The sequence below is a fragment of the Rattus norvegicus genome, chromosome 7, assembly GCF_021556685.1.
Source record: "Rattus norvegicus strain SHRSP/BbbUtx chromosome 7, alternate assembly SHRSP_T2T, whole genome shotgun sequence".
Classification (NCBI taxonomy): domain Eukaryota; kingdom Metazoa; phylum Chordata; class Mammalia; order Rodentia; family Muridae; genus Rattus; species Rattus norvegicus.
Genome location: NC_141540.1, coordinates 10,128,198 through 10,144,151, shown reverse-complemented (window position 1 = coordinate 10,144,151; position 15,954 = coordinate 10,128,198). Strand labels below are relative to the sequence as shown.

The 15,954-nt window shown below is 39.7% G+C and overlaps 1 pseudogene; it reads right to left on the bottom strand.

Annotated features, from left to right (window-relative positions):
* Positions 1–9,643: 9,643 nt before the first annotated feature.
* On the bottom strand, positions 9,644–15,648 carry LOC148004430 (ribosome biogenesis regulatory protein homolog; annotated as a pseudogene).
* Positions 15,649–15,954: the final 306 nt, after the last annotated feature.

Below are 15,954 nucleotides of genomic sequence, written 5' to 3'. Positions count from 1 at the left end.
GAATGTTAGTGGAGATCAGTCAAGAGAATTTCAAAGACTAGAAACCAAATCCTGTACATGTCTCATCTTACCCTTGGAAGGCCTTGACTTACAAAGGCCCCAAAGAGGCATAGCTATATTCATCTTTAAAAGGGTATTGGTTGGGGTCACCACAGCATGAGGAACTATATTAAAAGGTTGCAGCATTAGGAAGGTTGAGAACCACTGCCTTAATGCAAAGTCGACAGTCACAATCATGATTCAAGAGCAACCCTGGGGACTGGGGCAGCCCAAAGCATATAACCTTGGGTGTGGCTCTCCAAATTTGCCAGGCAGACAGACATCAAATCATGACTCCAGTACTCACTTAGAACCCATGTCAAAGGGGAACTATTTGGACAACAAAAAGAGCTCACTTTTGATATTAGATAAGGATCCTGTTGAGCCCAGAGCAGAGCATGGTGATAGAGCATTTGCCTAGCATTCTGAAGCTCAAGAGTCAATCCTCACACCTTTAAAAGAAGAAAGTAAAAGGTTGGGGGAGCAGAAAAGAATCAAACCACTGCAAGAACTGAGAGTCAAATCAATGCCAGTCAACCAGATAATCAGCATCCCATTCAGTACAGAGTCTATAATACTATGCTCTGCTCTGATCTCTTTCTTCTGTGCAGTGATTTGTATCTCCTCAACATTATCCAAAATGATACACAACAGGAAAGTTAATTTACAATGAAATAGCATACCACATCCTATTATGAAATTCCATAACACACCATACCACGTGTCCCTGTCTCTTCATTCTAGTGTCATTTTAGTTTGTCATTCAGTAATAGCCATTCTGCATGCATTCAACCAACACTCACCTGTGTGCTCTGAGCCCAGGCTCTAGGAGCACTTATTTGCATGCTTTGGTTTTTTAAATCTGACTCAGAATTATCTCTTTCAGTATTGAGAGTTAAGTTGCATTCAGAAAGTTTTCATGCTATTACACAATGGAGAAAGGAGGGAGACCCTCCTCATAAACCATTAAAACATCTGCCAGAGATGGAGAATTAGACATAAGTGATTGAAGAGGAGGAGAATTCATCTTCTGAATGCCTTGATGTGGTAGAGACAGGTAGAGCTCAGTGGATAGAATGGATAGAGGTACTTACTGCCATGCTTGATGACCTGAGTTCCAACCTGAGAACCCAAGTGTTGGAAGGATAGAACCAACTCTCACATTTTGTCTTCTGAAATTTGCACACATGCTGTGACAAACACCATACACACACACAAACACTCACAGAGAGAGAGAGAGAGAGAGAGAGAGAGAGAGAGAGAGGACAGAGACAGAGACAGAGAGAGAACATTATTAATTAATATCTAGACTCATTATCACGTTTTGTATTTTAAAATATCTTCAGTTCTTTCCTCATCAATATTTATTTGTAAATATGCTCTATCACTCTCTACTCTTCTTGGCAAAAACACATTACATGTCTAGGACTCCAGATTTCTTACTGAAAAAAAAAGAAAGAAAAGAAAATTATACCACTGATACTTAAAAATAAAATGTTTCCTTAAAAATAATTGTAGAGATCCTGAGTCGAAAATGTAAAAAAAAAATATGATGTAGGTTTAATATCATATGTCTACAATTCCAGTGGTTGGGAAAGTGAAACAAGAAGACCTTGAGTGCTGATGTCAGGCTGAGTACCACAGAACATTCAAAACTGATCTGGGTTCCTTAGCAAGACACTGTGTCAAAACAAAACAAAACACGATGACAAAAGAAATTTCAACTCTTCAAGAAAAAATATTTATTTAAAATTTAGAAAATCAGGCTAAAGGATAGTAGTAGTAGTAGGACTTGCCCATCATGTGCAAGGCTCTAAGTTCAAATCCCAGAGTCATCATAAGAATAATTGATGATGATGATGATGATGATACTGATGGTAACAATAATAATAAATAAAAATTATGAAAATCAAGAAAAACAGAAGCAAAAGAATTAAAATTACCCAAAGTTCAGAACTCAGACTAAACTGATATGACAATTTTGGCACAGTAAAACTTTTTAGCATAGCCAAAAATTTCACATACAACCTTGAACTCATGTTTGTTGACACAGATATAGAATGTTCTAGAATCACAACCATATGCAATTGTCCATATAGTGCTCTTAACCCATAGCATTCTATTGGTATTTTCTATAGACATTCATTGTCATTCTATAATCTTTTATTAGTTGCAAAATAGTCCAAGATGATGTAAAAACAGTTATGAACTTATATAACACCATGCAATTGGGACTTTCCAGGGGTTCCACATTCCACACTGATGCTTATTTTTATTGTTATTCCCCTTTTCCTCTGGATTTCTCTCCTGTCTCTTCCCATACTTGCTACTCCCCTTTGTCCATCCTTCTCTGCCTCAATCTAGTTCTCTCCATCCCTCTGTCTCCCATGATTATTTTATTCCGTATTCTAAGTGGGTTTCAAGCATCCTCAATTTGTCCTTCTACACTGTTAACCCTCATGTGATCAATGATTTATGTAGTTGGTATACTGTACTTTTGCACTAACATCCACTTGACACTAAATATATCCCATGTTATGTCCTCTTCGATCTCTGTTACTTCAGTATTTTCCAGTTGCATCCCTTTGCCTACAAAGTTCTTGGTGTCCTCATTTTTAATACCCGAGTAGTGTTCCTTTGTTTAAATATAGCATACTTTCTATACTTATTCCTCAGTTGATTTGAGGTATGTCACATTTGTTTCCAGGATTCGACTAATATAAGTAAGGCTGCTATGAACATATTCTACCACATGTCCTTGTTATATATGGATAATGTTTGAGCATATGTTCTGAAGTGAGTGTTAATCCTGGGTCTTCAGGTAAAGCTATTTGCTATTTTCCCTGAACCTCCACATTGATATCCAAAGTGACTATACAGCTAGTAATCCCACCAGCAATGGAGGAGTGTTCTACTTTCTCTACATCCTAGACTGCTCTGCTACTGCCTTAGTTTTTTATCTTAGCCATTCTGATTGGTGTAATGTAGAATCTCAGGTTAATTTTGATTTGCCTTTTTCTGATAACTAATGACGTTGAAAATGTCTTGATGTGTTTCTTAGGCATTGAGATACCTCAGTTGAGAATTCTTGGTTTAGCTCTCTAACCAGTTTAAAAGTTGGGTTATTTGGTTGTTTGGGAGTTTATCTTTTTAAGTTTTTTGTATATTTTGAATTTTGGCACTCTTTCAGGTGTAGGGTTGTAAAACTCTTTTCCGAATCTGTAGTTGCTATTTTGTCCTATTGGCAGTGTCCTCTGCTTTAAAGAAAGTTTTCAGATTGTTGAGATTTCATATATTGACTGTTGATCTTAGAGCATGATCCTTTGGTATTTGGTTCTGAAATTTTTCTCCTGTACAAATGTGTTCTAGGCTTTTTCTGACACTTTCCCTTCTATTAGATTCGGCATATTTGGTTTTATGTGGATTTCCATGATTCACTCAGACTGGAACTGTGCAGAAAGAGATAGAAATAGATCAATTGGCACTCACCTACATACAGACCACTAGTTAGGATAGCATCATTTCTTTAAATGCTTCCTGTTATGTTCAACATCCTCAGTCATCAGGGAAATGCAAATCAAAACAACCTTGAGATTCCATCTCACACCAGTCAGAAGAGCTAAAATCAAAAACTCAGGTAACAGCAGATGCTGGTGAGAATGTGGAGAAAGAGGAACACTCCTCCATTGTTGGTGGGATTGCAAACTGGTCCAACCTCTCTCTGGAAATCAGTCTGGAGGTTCCTCAAAAATTGGACATTGCACTGCCTTAGGACCCACTATACTTCTCCTGGGCATATACCCAAAAGATGCTTCAACATACAACAAAGACACATGTTCCACTATGTTCATAGAAGCCTTATGTATAATAGTCAGAAGCTGGAAAGAACCCAGATGCCCTTAAACAGAGGAATGGATACAGAAATTGTGGTACATCTACACAATGGGGTCCTACTAAGCTATCAAAAACAATGACTTCATGAAAATCATAGGCAAATGGATGGACCTAGAAAGCAGGTAATCCAATCACAGAAAAGCACACATGGTATGCACTAATTGATAGGTAGATGTTAGCCCAAGTACTCGAATTACTCAAGATGCATTGCACAGACCACATGAAACTCAATAATGACCAAAACGGGAACTAAAATATTCATAGGATGGAATATGGAGGCAAAGTTTGGAGCAGAGACTGAAGCAATGGCCATTAAGAATATATATATATATATATATATATATATATATATATATATATATATGCGCCGTGGAGATATATATATACATATATATATATACATATATATATATATATATATATATATATATATATATATATCCACCAAAACTAGATAAGATGGATGAAGCTAAGAAGTGCATGCTTACAGGAACTGGATATAGATCCCTCCTGAGAGACAGAGCCAGAACATCTCAAATACAGAGGTGAATGCCAGCAGCAAGCCACTGAACTGAGAACAGGATCCCCTTTTGAGGAATTAGAGAAAGGACTGAAGGATTTGTAGGAGCTTGCAACCCCATAAGAACAACAATGCCAACCAACAGAACTTCCAGTGACTAAATCAATACCCAAAGAATGACCCTGGGCTCCAACTGCATAGGTAGCAGTAAATAGACTACTTCAGGCACCAGTGGAAGGGGAAGTCCTTGGTCCTGCCAAGGTTGGACCTCCAGTGTAGGGGATTGTTGTTATGGGGGTGGTAATGGGGGATAGATGCAGAGGGTAACACCCATATAGAAAAGGAGAGAGAGAGAGAGAGAGAGAGAGAGAGAGAGAGAGAGAGAGAGGTGTTAGGGGACTGATAGACAGGAAATCAGGAAAGGGAATAACATTTGAAATGTAAATAAGAAATATCTAGTTAAATAAAAATGGTAGAAAAATAGATGAAAAAGTCAGGTCCAATAGGAAGTACAGGTGCTAAGAAATAAATCAATGTTGTCTAATGCTTTCAGATCTTGACTGAAAACTGCCTTGGAAATAACATTTTTACATAATTATGCTTGCATTCTGTTCACATTATTCACTTAATTTTCAGTATGGTGAAGTATAGCTTGGCCTCAAGATTTTGCTACTTTGTTATTGATAATACTATCTAGACTTACTACTTCCAGATTCTTCTAAATTCTTTGATCTGTTTGCTCCTGAAACTAAAGGTATGGCAAGTGGTGTTTAAAAAAACACAGGGCTGTGGAATCACCTTGGATTGTCCATGTTCATACTACTGGAACCTATAACTCCAACATGGCCAATGTGTCTCAGAGCTATGGTGGCTGCCACTATTAATGAAAGAAGCAGACAAGCTGAGTCTGGGTTAGGATCTTAAGTGCACATCTCCCATTGAGTTATTCTTTTTTCATAGGGAAAAGGGAGCTCTGGCTATTTAATGCATGCGTGAAACATAGCAGGTGCTTCTCCTGAACCATCCTGGAATCCAGTTTGTGAAACCCACTGACATCAAACCTGTTCCTCTCTGGCCTCATTATGACCTAAGGATAGTATTCATCAATGATTGTATGTGATAACAACCATGGTAACAGGCATCTTTATATACATAAGGGACACTCTCTTAACTGATGAAAAATTCGAGTCAAATTTTTTCTTAGATAGGAGCATCATCATTAATATAGAACCACATACATATGGGCTCCAGCAGTCATTGTAACTGAAATGATTTGCTCTCAAACTTATATGCATTTTTTCTTCCCAGAGTCAGAATTTATCACTCTGACTCAGATGATCAGATTGTGAAAAAGAAAGTCTATCATCATAAACCAGGAAAATTACTAAGCTTTTGTTACTGCATGCATGTACACTATGGCATGCAGGGAAAGAGGGATCCTCTCTGAGTTTTCAGAAAGTAATTGGTGCAATCCTATACTAGTAAATAAACTGCATATCTAAAAGACTTAGGACAAAAAAGTGGCAAACACACCCAAGAAGAGTAGAAGGGAGGAAATAGTCAAACTCAATGCTGAATTCAATGAAATAGAAACACAGGAAAAGATACAAAGAATCAACAAAAAAACAAAGAACTGGTTCTTTAAAAACTCAATAAGATATATAAACCTTACACAAAGTAACTAAAAGACACAATGATTGTATCCAAGTAACAAAATCAGTAATGGTAAGGGAAAAATAACAACAGAAAATGAGGAAATTCAAAAATCATGTCTCACTATAAAAGCTTATACTCAACAGAAGTGGGAAACCTCAAAAAATATGAAATTATAGACAGATACCATGTACAAAGTTAAATCAAGTTCAGTTAAACTCTCTACCCAGTTCTATAACATCTAAAAAATAATAGTCCTTATAACCTTCCCTACCAAAATATCCCTGCACACATGAGGGCACTAAGTCTCTAATCTGGAAATTGAGTGTACAAAACATTTTTAAGGCTTTAAAGACAGATGATTTGGATCCAATCCCAGAACTTCTATATGTCTCCAAGCATTTCATCCATAAGATCATGAAAGAAATGTTACTGCAAAAGGTGCGCAACCACTCACTGTAGTGACATGCAATTGCTGTGTAATGTACCTGCCCAAGATAATGATCCCTGCAGCATCAGGCTGATCCACTTGTCTAAGAGCTGTGGTTGCTATCACTATTAGAGAAGTTACCTCTGCATCTGAAACTTAAACTCATGTAGTTGAGCCTCTCCTCAATGGAACACCAAAACCTTGGATTTTTATTGCATGTGTGAAATAGTAGCAGGATTTATTCCTGAATCATACTGGAGTCTGGATTGAAAAACCCATCGCCATCAATTCTGCTATGCTCTTACCTGATGTTGACCCAAACATGCTCATCAATGATTGCATGAGGAAAACAACATGGTCTAAATAATCTGGATAGATGTATTGGACACGCTACATCCTATGACAGTCTCTGATGCAATGCTTTACATGGATGTTAACATCTTCATTAAACATGGAACCAGGTACAAGAGGCTTCGGCAGTTACTGCAAATGAAGTGATACGGACCCAGGACTTAGAGCCAGAATACGTGGTGAGAATCAATATCTGTCATCACATGTGAGAAAAGTTACTATACTTTTGTTACTGCACATATGCATGGTATGATCCAAAGGGAAAGAGGTGTCTTCACAGCTTCCAGAAGGACATTAAAATCAAAGAGTAAGTCTTAGATCTACTGGTGAATATTTTCTTTTGTCCATGTATTCCTTTGTTAGAAGGCTGAGGATATCAAGTTAATGTCTACATTGAGAACAGAGGTTAACAGGACACTGACCTGTCTGCACCAAAATGGCCCAAAGAACAGTGGGATATACTGACATTCTGATAATGTACTGTGATTCACTGTTGCCTGAAACTTCCTTGTATAACCATGAGAAAATTGAGAATGTACAAAGAACAAAAGGAGAGCTTAAGCCCAAAGGTTGGTGGTGGATAGCACAGGAAGGATTGTCCTGCCAGAAAATATTGGTAACTATCTTTAATGAGGCTCCCTGTCTGGGGTCCACAATACTGAGTTGTTCACATTCAATTTGTTGTAACTAGGCTTGATATGCTGGCCCTGTATATCTAAGCAATGTGTCAGGTTTGTAGTAATGTAAATCTAAAACAGTGATACTTCTTTCAGAAGTGGGCATATGTAAGGGGCCGAGACTATGTTTAAGTCTGGGAAACTAAGGTCACTCATTTCTGCCGGATAGTGGAGCTTAAGAGTACATGATTGTTTTTAATGAAGCCTTTTCTATGTGGGAAGATGTTTTCCTCCACCAGACTGAAAATGCTCAAAAAATAGCTAGAAGTTTCTCCTGCTACTGTTACAAGCATTTTACCAATTCCTCAAGATTGTTTCAGATAGTAGCTGAACATTCAAATAGTCAAAACTGCTTAATTAAAGGTAATTGTAAATGTATAGATGGAAAAATCATTGTGCATGCTGAATTCAGAGTTCTGGTCCCATGAAAACAAAGAAAAGGATGTTACAGGTTACAGAACAAAACTCTCATTAGTATAGACAAAAGGGTAGATAGGCCTACTACTTACCTTGGACCTATTGTACCACATGCATGGAGGAATTCATCTGCATAATTTTATGTTTGAAATACCTCCTTCATTGTTTCTCGGGTTCACAGGTAAGCAGTTGGTCAAAATCTCTAACCAATTCTCTTTCATTATCCAGGCCCTCTAGTTCTTCATAAAGGCTATTCATTGAACTATCTCAGAGATCCATTAGCCTTCTGACTTCCCCAACCTCCTGCCAGTTCCCATTTTGAGCCTTGTCATTGTGATACTACCTGCTCAACTGGATAGCCAAAGGTAATGAAATCAATTTGGAAAGGATTCACATGATTTTTCCACACTTACACCTCTGTGGTTAGGCATCATTTTACCATGGCTTCTGCAGACCCTTGTCAAAAAGGCAGAAACCCAGATGACAGTGTGTAAGGGAGTTCTCTCAGGCACTTAAGAACACATGAAAATTGAGGTTTCACTAGATCTGAGGCTTTTTCATTACCTATGCATCCTTGTTAGTCTTTGCTACATTATGATTACAAGATCATGGTACAACCCCCAACTAACTCAGACCTGGAACTAGGAATTCAGGAAGGTAGATATTGGAGAAGGGATAGTTGATGAAACCATAGAGCAGCAAATGACAATGTATGTTGAACTTTGCTCACTGATATCTACTTTAATTTTCTGGTTATATGGGAGAATGTGAGGATTCGGGACTTTAATTTTTTTTTTTTACTGATGCAAAGGTCAGTTTATTAAGACAAAAAAGACAATGAAACAGGGAAAACATCCAGGACAGAATGTAAAATGGTGTCTGTTGGATGTGACTGCTCATTTTTAACCTCAGAACTTGGCCTGTGAGAGTTCCAGTCAGCCTTGCTTAGCTCCATAGCGAATTCCAGTCCAGCATTTGCTAAAAACTAAAACCCATCCCAATTAAACAAAAGCCACTGGCTACAAGCAACATGAAAAGCATTTTCTTGAGTAACTAGGTTAATTACCATTATTAATTACCATTGGTTAAAAATTATTGGCTAAATACAACACCTGAACTAACACCATGAAGCACTATATTTATACATAGTGCCAAAAGAGTTTTTGAGGGGCCTTTTTATAGCCATTGTAACTTTGATTTTTGCAAGCACACTCCATATCGGTACCCAGGTCACTGGCTTCACATACAACTTCTACTGACAGTAAAAGTTAAAAGCAACACCTTTACATACTCGTAATTTCCTGTCATTATCCCTGCTTTGATAAATATACAAGCTTTATTACAAAAATAAAGCAAAACTATTAAAAAAATCTACTATAACCTCAAAATTTGATCAATCTTTAACCAGTTTCCAAAGTCAAGATAAAAAGGCAGGCCTTAACTTATTTCTGGTTCTCACCATATTATTTCTATAATTCTCATATTCTCAAAATACACCAACTTCTAGTCAGTGTCTCCATTAATTCGTAGTCCAGCACTGACTCCAGGGAAGACAAACCTGTCCCTTTAATGTCAAGCTCATCGAGGACAGCGGCCACATCCTGAACCAGCCTACAGTACTTACAGTTCTAGTTTTTCTGAACAAGTCCAGAGGGGAGAGCTCTACTTTTTCATCTTCCCTCCTTGGTATAGCACACCTTTCTTCTTGACACCTAAAGCAGGCAGCCTGGAATGCTTCTTGCCTCCCAAGCCTCCTTTCTTTTTCTCTCCCTGACCTGGCACACCACCCGTTCTTTTGCCCAATAACCCTTGTTGGACACTTTTTCTCTTTCCTATCTGGCTCATTATCCTCCTCTTGGCAAACTCCTCTTGGCCCTCATCAGTTTGTTGGTGGCCAGGGTTACCTGCAGATGAGGTTTCTTGCTGTTCATGATTCAAAGTAGCTCCAATTGTTTATTTTTCTGGGTTGTGAAGTCCCCAAAGAGGGCCTGAAGCCTCTTCTTCTTGACAGAGGTCAGGGCGGGCTTTCTCCTTGGGGAGGCACTCCTGGAAGCATCCCACCAAAGCTGTGGAGAACTTAGCCACTTGCATGGTGCGGCTCAGGTAATCCTTACTCTGGTGTCCCATGGGTGCAGGCCAGCTGATCTGGGCATCTGCATCTTGTGCGCAATGGCCAGGTTCTGCAGATGGTTCAGCTCATTCTTGGCCACGCATTCTTTCATGGCCTGAATCATCTTGGTGAATTGGTCTTCCATGGAGCCAATGCTCCCAGGCACCTCAGTCAGCCACTCCTTAGTGTCATCCTTGGAGAGCTTGTAACCACAACAATAGCACCACTGGCTAATCACCCTGTGACACAGGATGTTGGTTCTCTTCTTGGGACGGATGCCCTTAATGCACTCAAACTGCTGAAAGCAGGTGAGAGGCAGTGGATGATGCAGAGGCTTCTGCCAGGCCAGGCCTGTGGCAGGCTCCTGAAAGTATACTACCGCCACCTCATCCACTTGCTCGGTCAGCAGCTGCCACAGCTTGTTCATGAGAAGCTTTGTGTTTATCACTCCAGAGCCCATAATTTGACCGCTTGGGAGGTCCAGGCCTGGAACAGCACCATTAGGTGTCTGAAACCAGCTGGTGGCTCATTTCGAATTCCAGCTCTACCTACTTGTGCAGTAGAATGCACTGGAACTTCTCTGCTTCCTCCTGCTCGGCCTTGACCAGCAGCTCCTCCACACTCTGCCACTCCGTTGCTTTTGCTTGAGGCTCAGTTCCCTCACTTTCAAGGACTTTAACTTTTAAGAATGGACAGAAAGTTTACAATTTCATGTTTGCTCTATCTGAGGACCTATGTTGCCAGGACAATGGAGTTTTCATTGCACAAAATGTGATTGTAAGACAGAGATTTCATGAAAACACATGGATGAGTATATTTCAACCATGTCCCCTCGCAAGGCATACTCAATGAAACAATATACTCCAACTTGCATACATTTAAAGGTGTAGGAAAAAGATATTAGCCTCTAGGAAACAGCAAAATCTGTGGGAATTGGGCAATATATAACATGAATGGACCCTGGTCTATATATTTCAGGGTGAAAAATATCACTCATCCAAGATTTTTGGATCTTTGGGTGTTAAAAAAGATCTTCTACCCATACCAAGCCCTTCACCAACTCCCCCTATCCTTAGCAACTAAATTTTAATGAAATAGTGAGAACTCTCTAGCTCTGGAAGGAGTGTGTGTCAATGAGTCTTCCCTTGCTCAAAAGTGAGTCTCTGAAAAAGGCAGTCCAGAAACTGGTCAGTCTGGGTAGAGGTAGTTAGCAAGTAGGTTATGGCATTTCCCAGTGGCATCATTGGTAGTGTCTTCCCTGGAAATTCTCTTGTATCTAGAAGAACCCTGGAATATTCTGTGAGTTGCCCAGTGTTGTGGTGACACCAAATAACTACTTGTGCACTATCCCTTCAGAGCCTAATGGATTCAGAAGTAGGCATATTCTCCAGGTTGATCAGTCTATTTCAGAGGGAGAATCATATACATGCAGAGACCAGAACAAGGCAAAATGAGGCCAACCTTTCATGTTGAAGAACAAGACTAAGGAAATGGTCCTGGGGAAGGCCCAATGTACTGGGCATGGCTAGGGCAGCTTCCTGGAGGTGGTTGGCTTGAGCTGGTCCTTCCAGGAGTAGGACTTATGATTTGGAGCCTCAGTCTTCCTAAATGGACAACCCAGACTCAACAATTTCTGATCAGTATTTTGACAGAGAGCCAAGAATTTATATATGTCAAGCGACTTTCCTTGGAGCTCTTTAATGTCATGGGGAATGTCAAAGAATACCAGAGTGAGCCTCTATAAGTATAACAAAATGTCTCTCTCAGGATAGGCTATTGAAGCACTTCATTCTCAACAGTGTCCTGTAGGTTACATGGGTAATTGATGCCAAGAGAGATACTCTCCTGGTCATATATCAAGGTCTCAGTTACTTTGTACTTGAACACACATCATTAGGGCTTCAAGATGGCAAGCAGTTTGGACTCAAAGACTTATCAGCCTCACATCAGACATTAGCTGAGAATGTCCTCCAGTTCTTGTTTGGGCTAGCTTTTGCATTTCAGTGCCAGAGGAATGGCATTAGGAAATGTGGTATATGTCTCTGGTGGCATATGTCATCATATGGCTATGATGGTGGGTAACAGGGACATAGCTGAATTCAGTTTAAAGATAGCTTTCTTACTCTGTCAGGGATTCACTGTGTCTCTAGAACTGTTCATCCTCAGATTTCTGTTTTAGACTAAGCACAGTTTTTCCTGGCACTATATCCTCATATATGCCAGTTTACTTGTGTTTATCTACCTATAGAGTTTGCTCAAAAGGCATCTTCCCAACCCTGCATGACCCCTTATGAGGAGGAGAGAATGAAGTTTTGGGGAACCTGAAAATTGCTCTCTACAAGATGCAAAATGAGAGAGAACTCTGGGGAATTCTTTCTTTTTAGCTCAGAAAAGCAACAGGTAGTCACAATGCAAGTTCTTTGTTGACTGTCTTGAGATGTCTGTTAAGTCCATATTTCGTCACATCAGAGTAGGCTACAACTCCAGGGTATCCACATAGTGAAAATCATTTTCCTGACTGCATCTTAAACACAGAATGTGAAGTTCAGATAGGAGTGAGATGGGGGCACAGGCTATTTTCATTCCTACAAAAATAAATTAAAGCCTGTGGCCTGAATCACAGTCTGGGAATAAGAATAGTAATGTGCAAGATCTCATTGTGTGTTTAAAGAAGCCTGGACGGGTGTTGGCTTGTGGAAATTTCTAGGTGATCTATTTATGACCAATCATTGTTGTAATTGATGTGGAAGTACTTGGGGTTCAATTGGCCCTCTGTAAAGCTAAAGAAGCATAATCCCACTTGCTGCCTCTCATTGTGTGACTGTATTGGCAACAGGTTATCACTGTCTTTCTCTGATTTTGTTCATTGTACTTTGAGATAATGCCACATCATTGTATTTATTTGGCATTCTAATTTTATATGATGGTGGGGGGTGTTTGAAAGTGTTTGTGTGTATCCCTTAAGATCTGGGGATTCTATGGCCTTGATTTTGCTTGAGAATTAGCCTGACTCAATTTCCATGGCATGATAGTGATCAGGCTGAGAGCCTCACTTTGAGCAGTACAATATTTGACCGCTGCTCACATTGAAGGCACATTGTAATCTCCTGGTGTGTGTTATAAATTCTTTTCCCTGATTATGTTCCTTTAGGTTTTCAAGTAGCAATAAATTCTAAGAGTAAAAATTCTCACGTAAGAACAGGAGAATAGTCTTCACGGGTCTAAGTTCGATCCTGGTCTGAGGCAGAGGGTCCTGCAATGTTCTTAAAAAGCTAGTCTATTCTTTCAAGACCCCTTAGGGAGCTCAAGCAGATCAGCTCCCTCTCTTTCATTGCTGGCTGTGCTGTCCCTGTGTCCATTATAAGTTTAATAAGTGACAAAAAGATCCAGAACTAGGGAGTAAGGTTGTGGCATGTCCTAGGCTGAGGTAGTTGAGGATTCAGCCTGAATTTATGTAATCCTTGAATCCTTAGTTCAGAAAGTTATTTGATCCTTGAACCATGCCCTACCACAGGAACAACTTTGAGTCCTAGATGCTCATGATGCAACACCAGCAAGTGATGACTGATGTGCAGAAAATGTGCCAGCAGATCAATGAAGGCTTGTCCAAGTCCAACTCACGACACAAAATTGATGATACGGGTGAGGGACTAACAGAGTTTGGACCCCAGCACTAGGCACGTAATGTGTCAGCCCATTCTTATCTTTAAACTAAAGTGAGGATCAGGTTCTATGTGTTTGATGTGTACCAGGAAGCCAGCCTCTAAGGAAGGCTCTAGGATTTTTAACATTTATAGATAGTTTGACCAAATGTAAAGAAGCAGTGAACTTCTCCAATCGTTGTCTTTCCCACCTAAAAATCCTGTAGATAGAAAAGATGTGCACAGTGATGGAGCTATCAAGAAATTTTGATCCTCTGAGGCTCTGACAGGATATATATATATATATATATATATATATATATATATATATATTCTATGAGACACATAGAAATATTGTATACCTTTTGGCTCTATTCTCGTATCTCAGTGTGTATTTGCCTTCAAGTGACTTTTTAAAAAATGAACATATAAGCACACATAGGGATGATATTCTCTTCTGGGACAAACTTGAATATTTGGTGTCAGTCAATGAGAAGTACCCTGAGTCTTCTGGAATGTTGCTCTTTTCATGATTTGACCTGTCTCTAGGTTATGCTCCATGGCTACCATGGATTTGGGATATAATCAAAGGCTGTCTTTGGATCAGGGCCCTAGATGGAATAATGTACTTGGAGAGGGGGAAAGAGCTTGGATTCTTGCTGGGATTCACCATTTTTTGTTTGTGGCTTAGTCTCAGGTATTGCTTCCTCCTAAGTGAGTCTATTCAGCTGAAGCACAATGCCAAAAAAGCATGAAATGAGAACAGAGTATTTCCATGGGATCAGAATACACTGGAAGAGTCCATTAAAGAAACAACGAGGCTCTGTGTGGAATCCAGTATGAAAATCTATGATGCACTTAACAAGCAGCATCAGGTAGGATGAATGAAGCATCAAGGGCAGGTTGTCCTGATATCTAACCATAATCCAAGTCAAACCAATTTAACCACTCTCCAAATTATCCAGACACTCTCCTAGGTCTCATCCAGTTATTCATTTCTTTGACCATTTACAAAACTTTCTGTGGTGTTAGCCACATGCAAGAAACTGGAAGACTGACAACCAAATCCTCCTGCTCAACTAGAGACTGTATTTCCTTAAGGGGGATTTGTTGATAACACATTGCACACTTACATGCCATTATGCTAGAGGGATGCCATGTGGTAGCCTCCTTTGTAGTGCACAGAACTAATTAGAGTTCAATTAAATTGCCGAAAGAATGGCTAACATTGTCAGTTTTAATGGGGATTGTGTCCTTTCTCTCCTTTTCCTGTACATTACAAGATGGTACCTTCTAACTGCCCAAATCATGGTTTATAGTGATAGAGCTTTAGAGGAAGTTTGTCAGTCCTGTTTTATGTCAATGTTCTAGAGTTCTTTCCTGTAGCTTATATCTAGACCTGACTAGATGAACAAGGATGTAAGAAAGGCTTCTCTCAGGGTGAGGGTTTGTGTGAGATATGTGAGGATTGGAGGGAAACAGTTGTCCAACTCTCTGAAGCTAGTGTGCTCAAGAAGTGTGTTCCTTATACAGGTTTACTTTATAAGGGATGGATAGCATTGCCTAAGCTCCCACTTGAAACATTTCCTTTGCCTAATCTGTATTCAACAACTGTTGGTCCGGCATGATGTCCTCCTCTGCCACTCCCAACCTCGACCAGCAAGGAAGACATGACAAGAGGAGATCTTCTTCAAGCAGTTTACTCAGGAAACTTGATACAATCTTCTGACCCCAGGGAGCCCCCGCACCACATTTAAATAGCTAGGGCTGGCCAATCATAGCAAGCCACGTGGGTCATGCAGATAGGCTGTCACTATGCTGAAGCTAGCAGGCCAGGCAGGCATGGCCAAATAAGGACTTGTTTACTAAAAGGAGCGCTCACTGTTGGGAGGGTGGAAGGCAGAAACCAGCGCCATCTTTGAGGCACGGCACGTCACAGCTCCCTACACTCCTCACTCTTTTCTGCTTTTCACTTATAATTTCTGTTTTTGTGTCTGTGAGCACTGATATGTGTGAGCATGTTTATGGGTATGGTGGATATTTGTACATTGGGAGTTGCTTGTTTTAAGTGTGTTTGATATGGGTGCTTATATATAAAAGTGTGTGTATATGTGTATGTGTTTGTGCATGTGTGTGTGTATGTGTGTGTGTGTATGTGAGGTCATGAACTGTTGGTTTCTGAACACACACACAGACATAAATATATAAATATATATGTATAT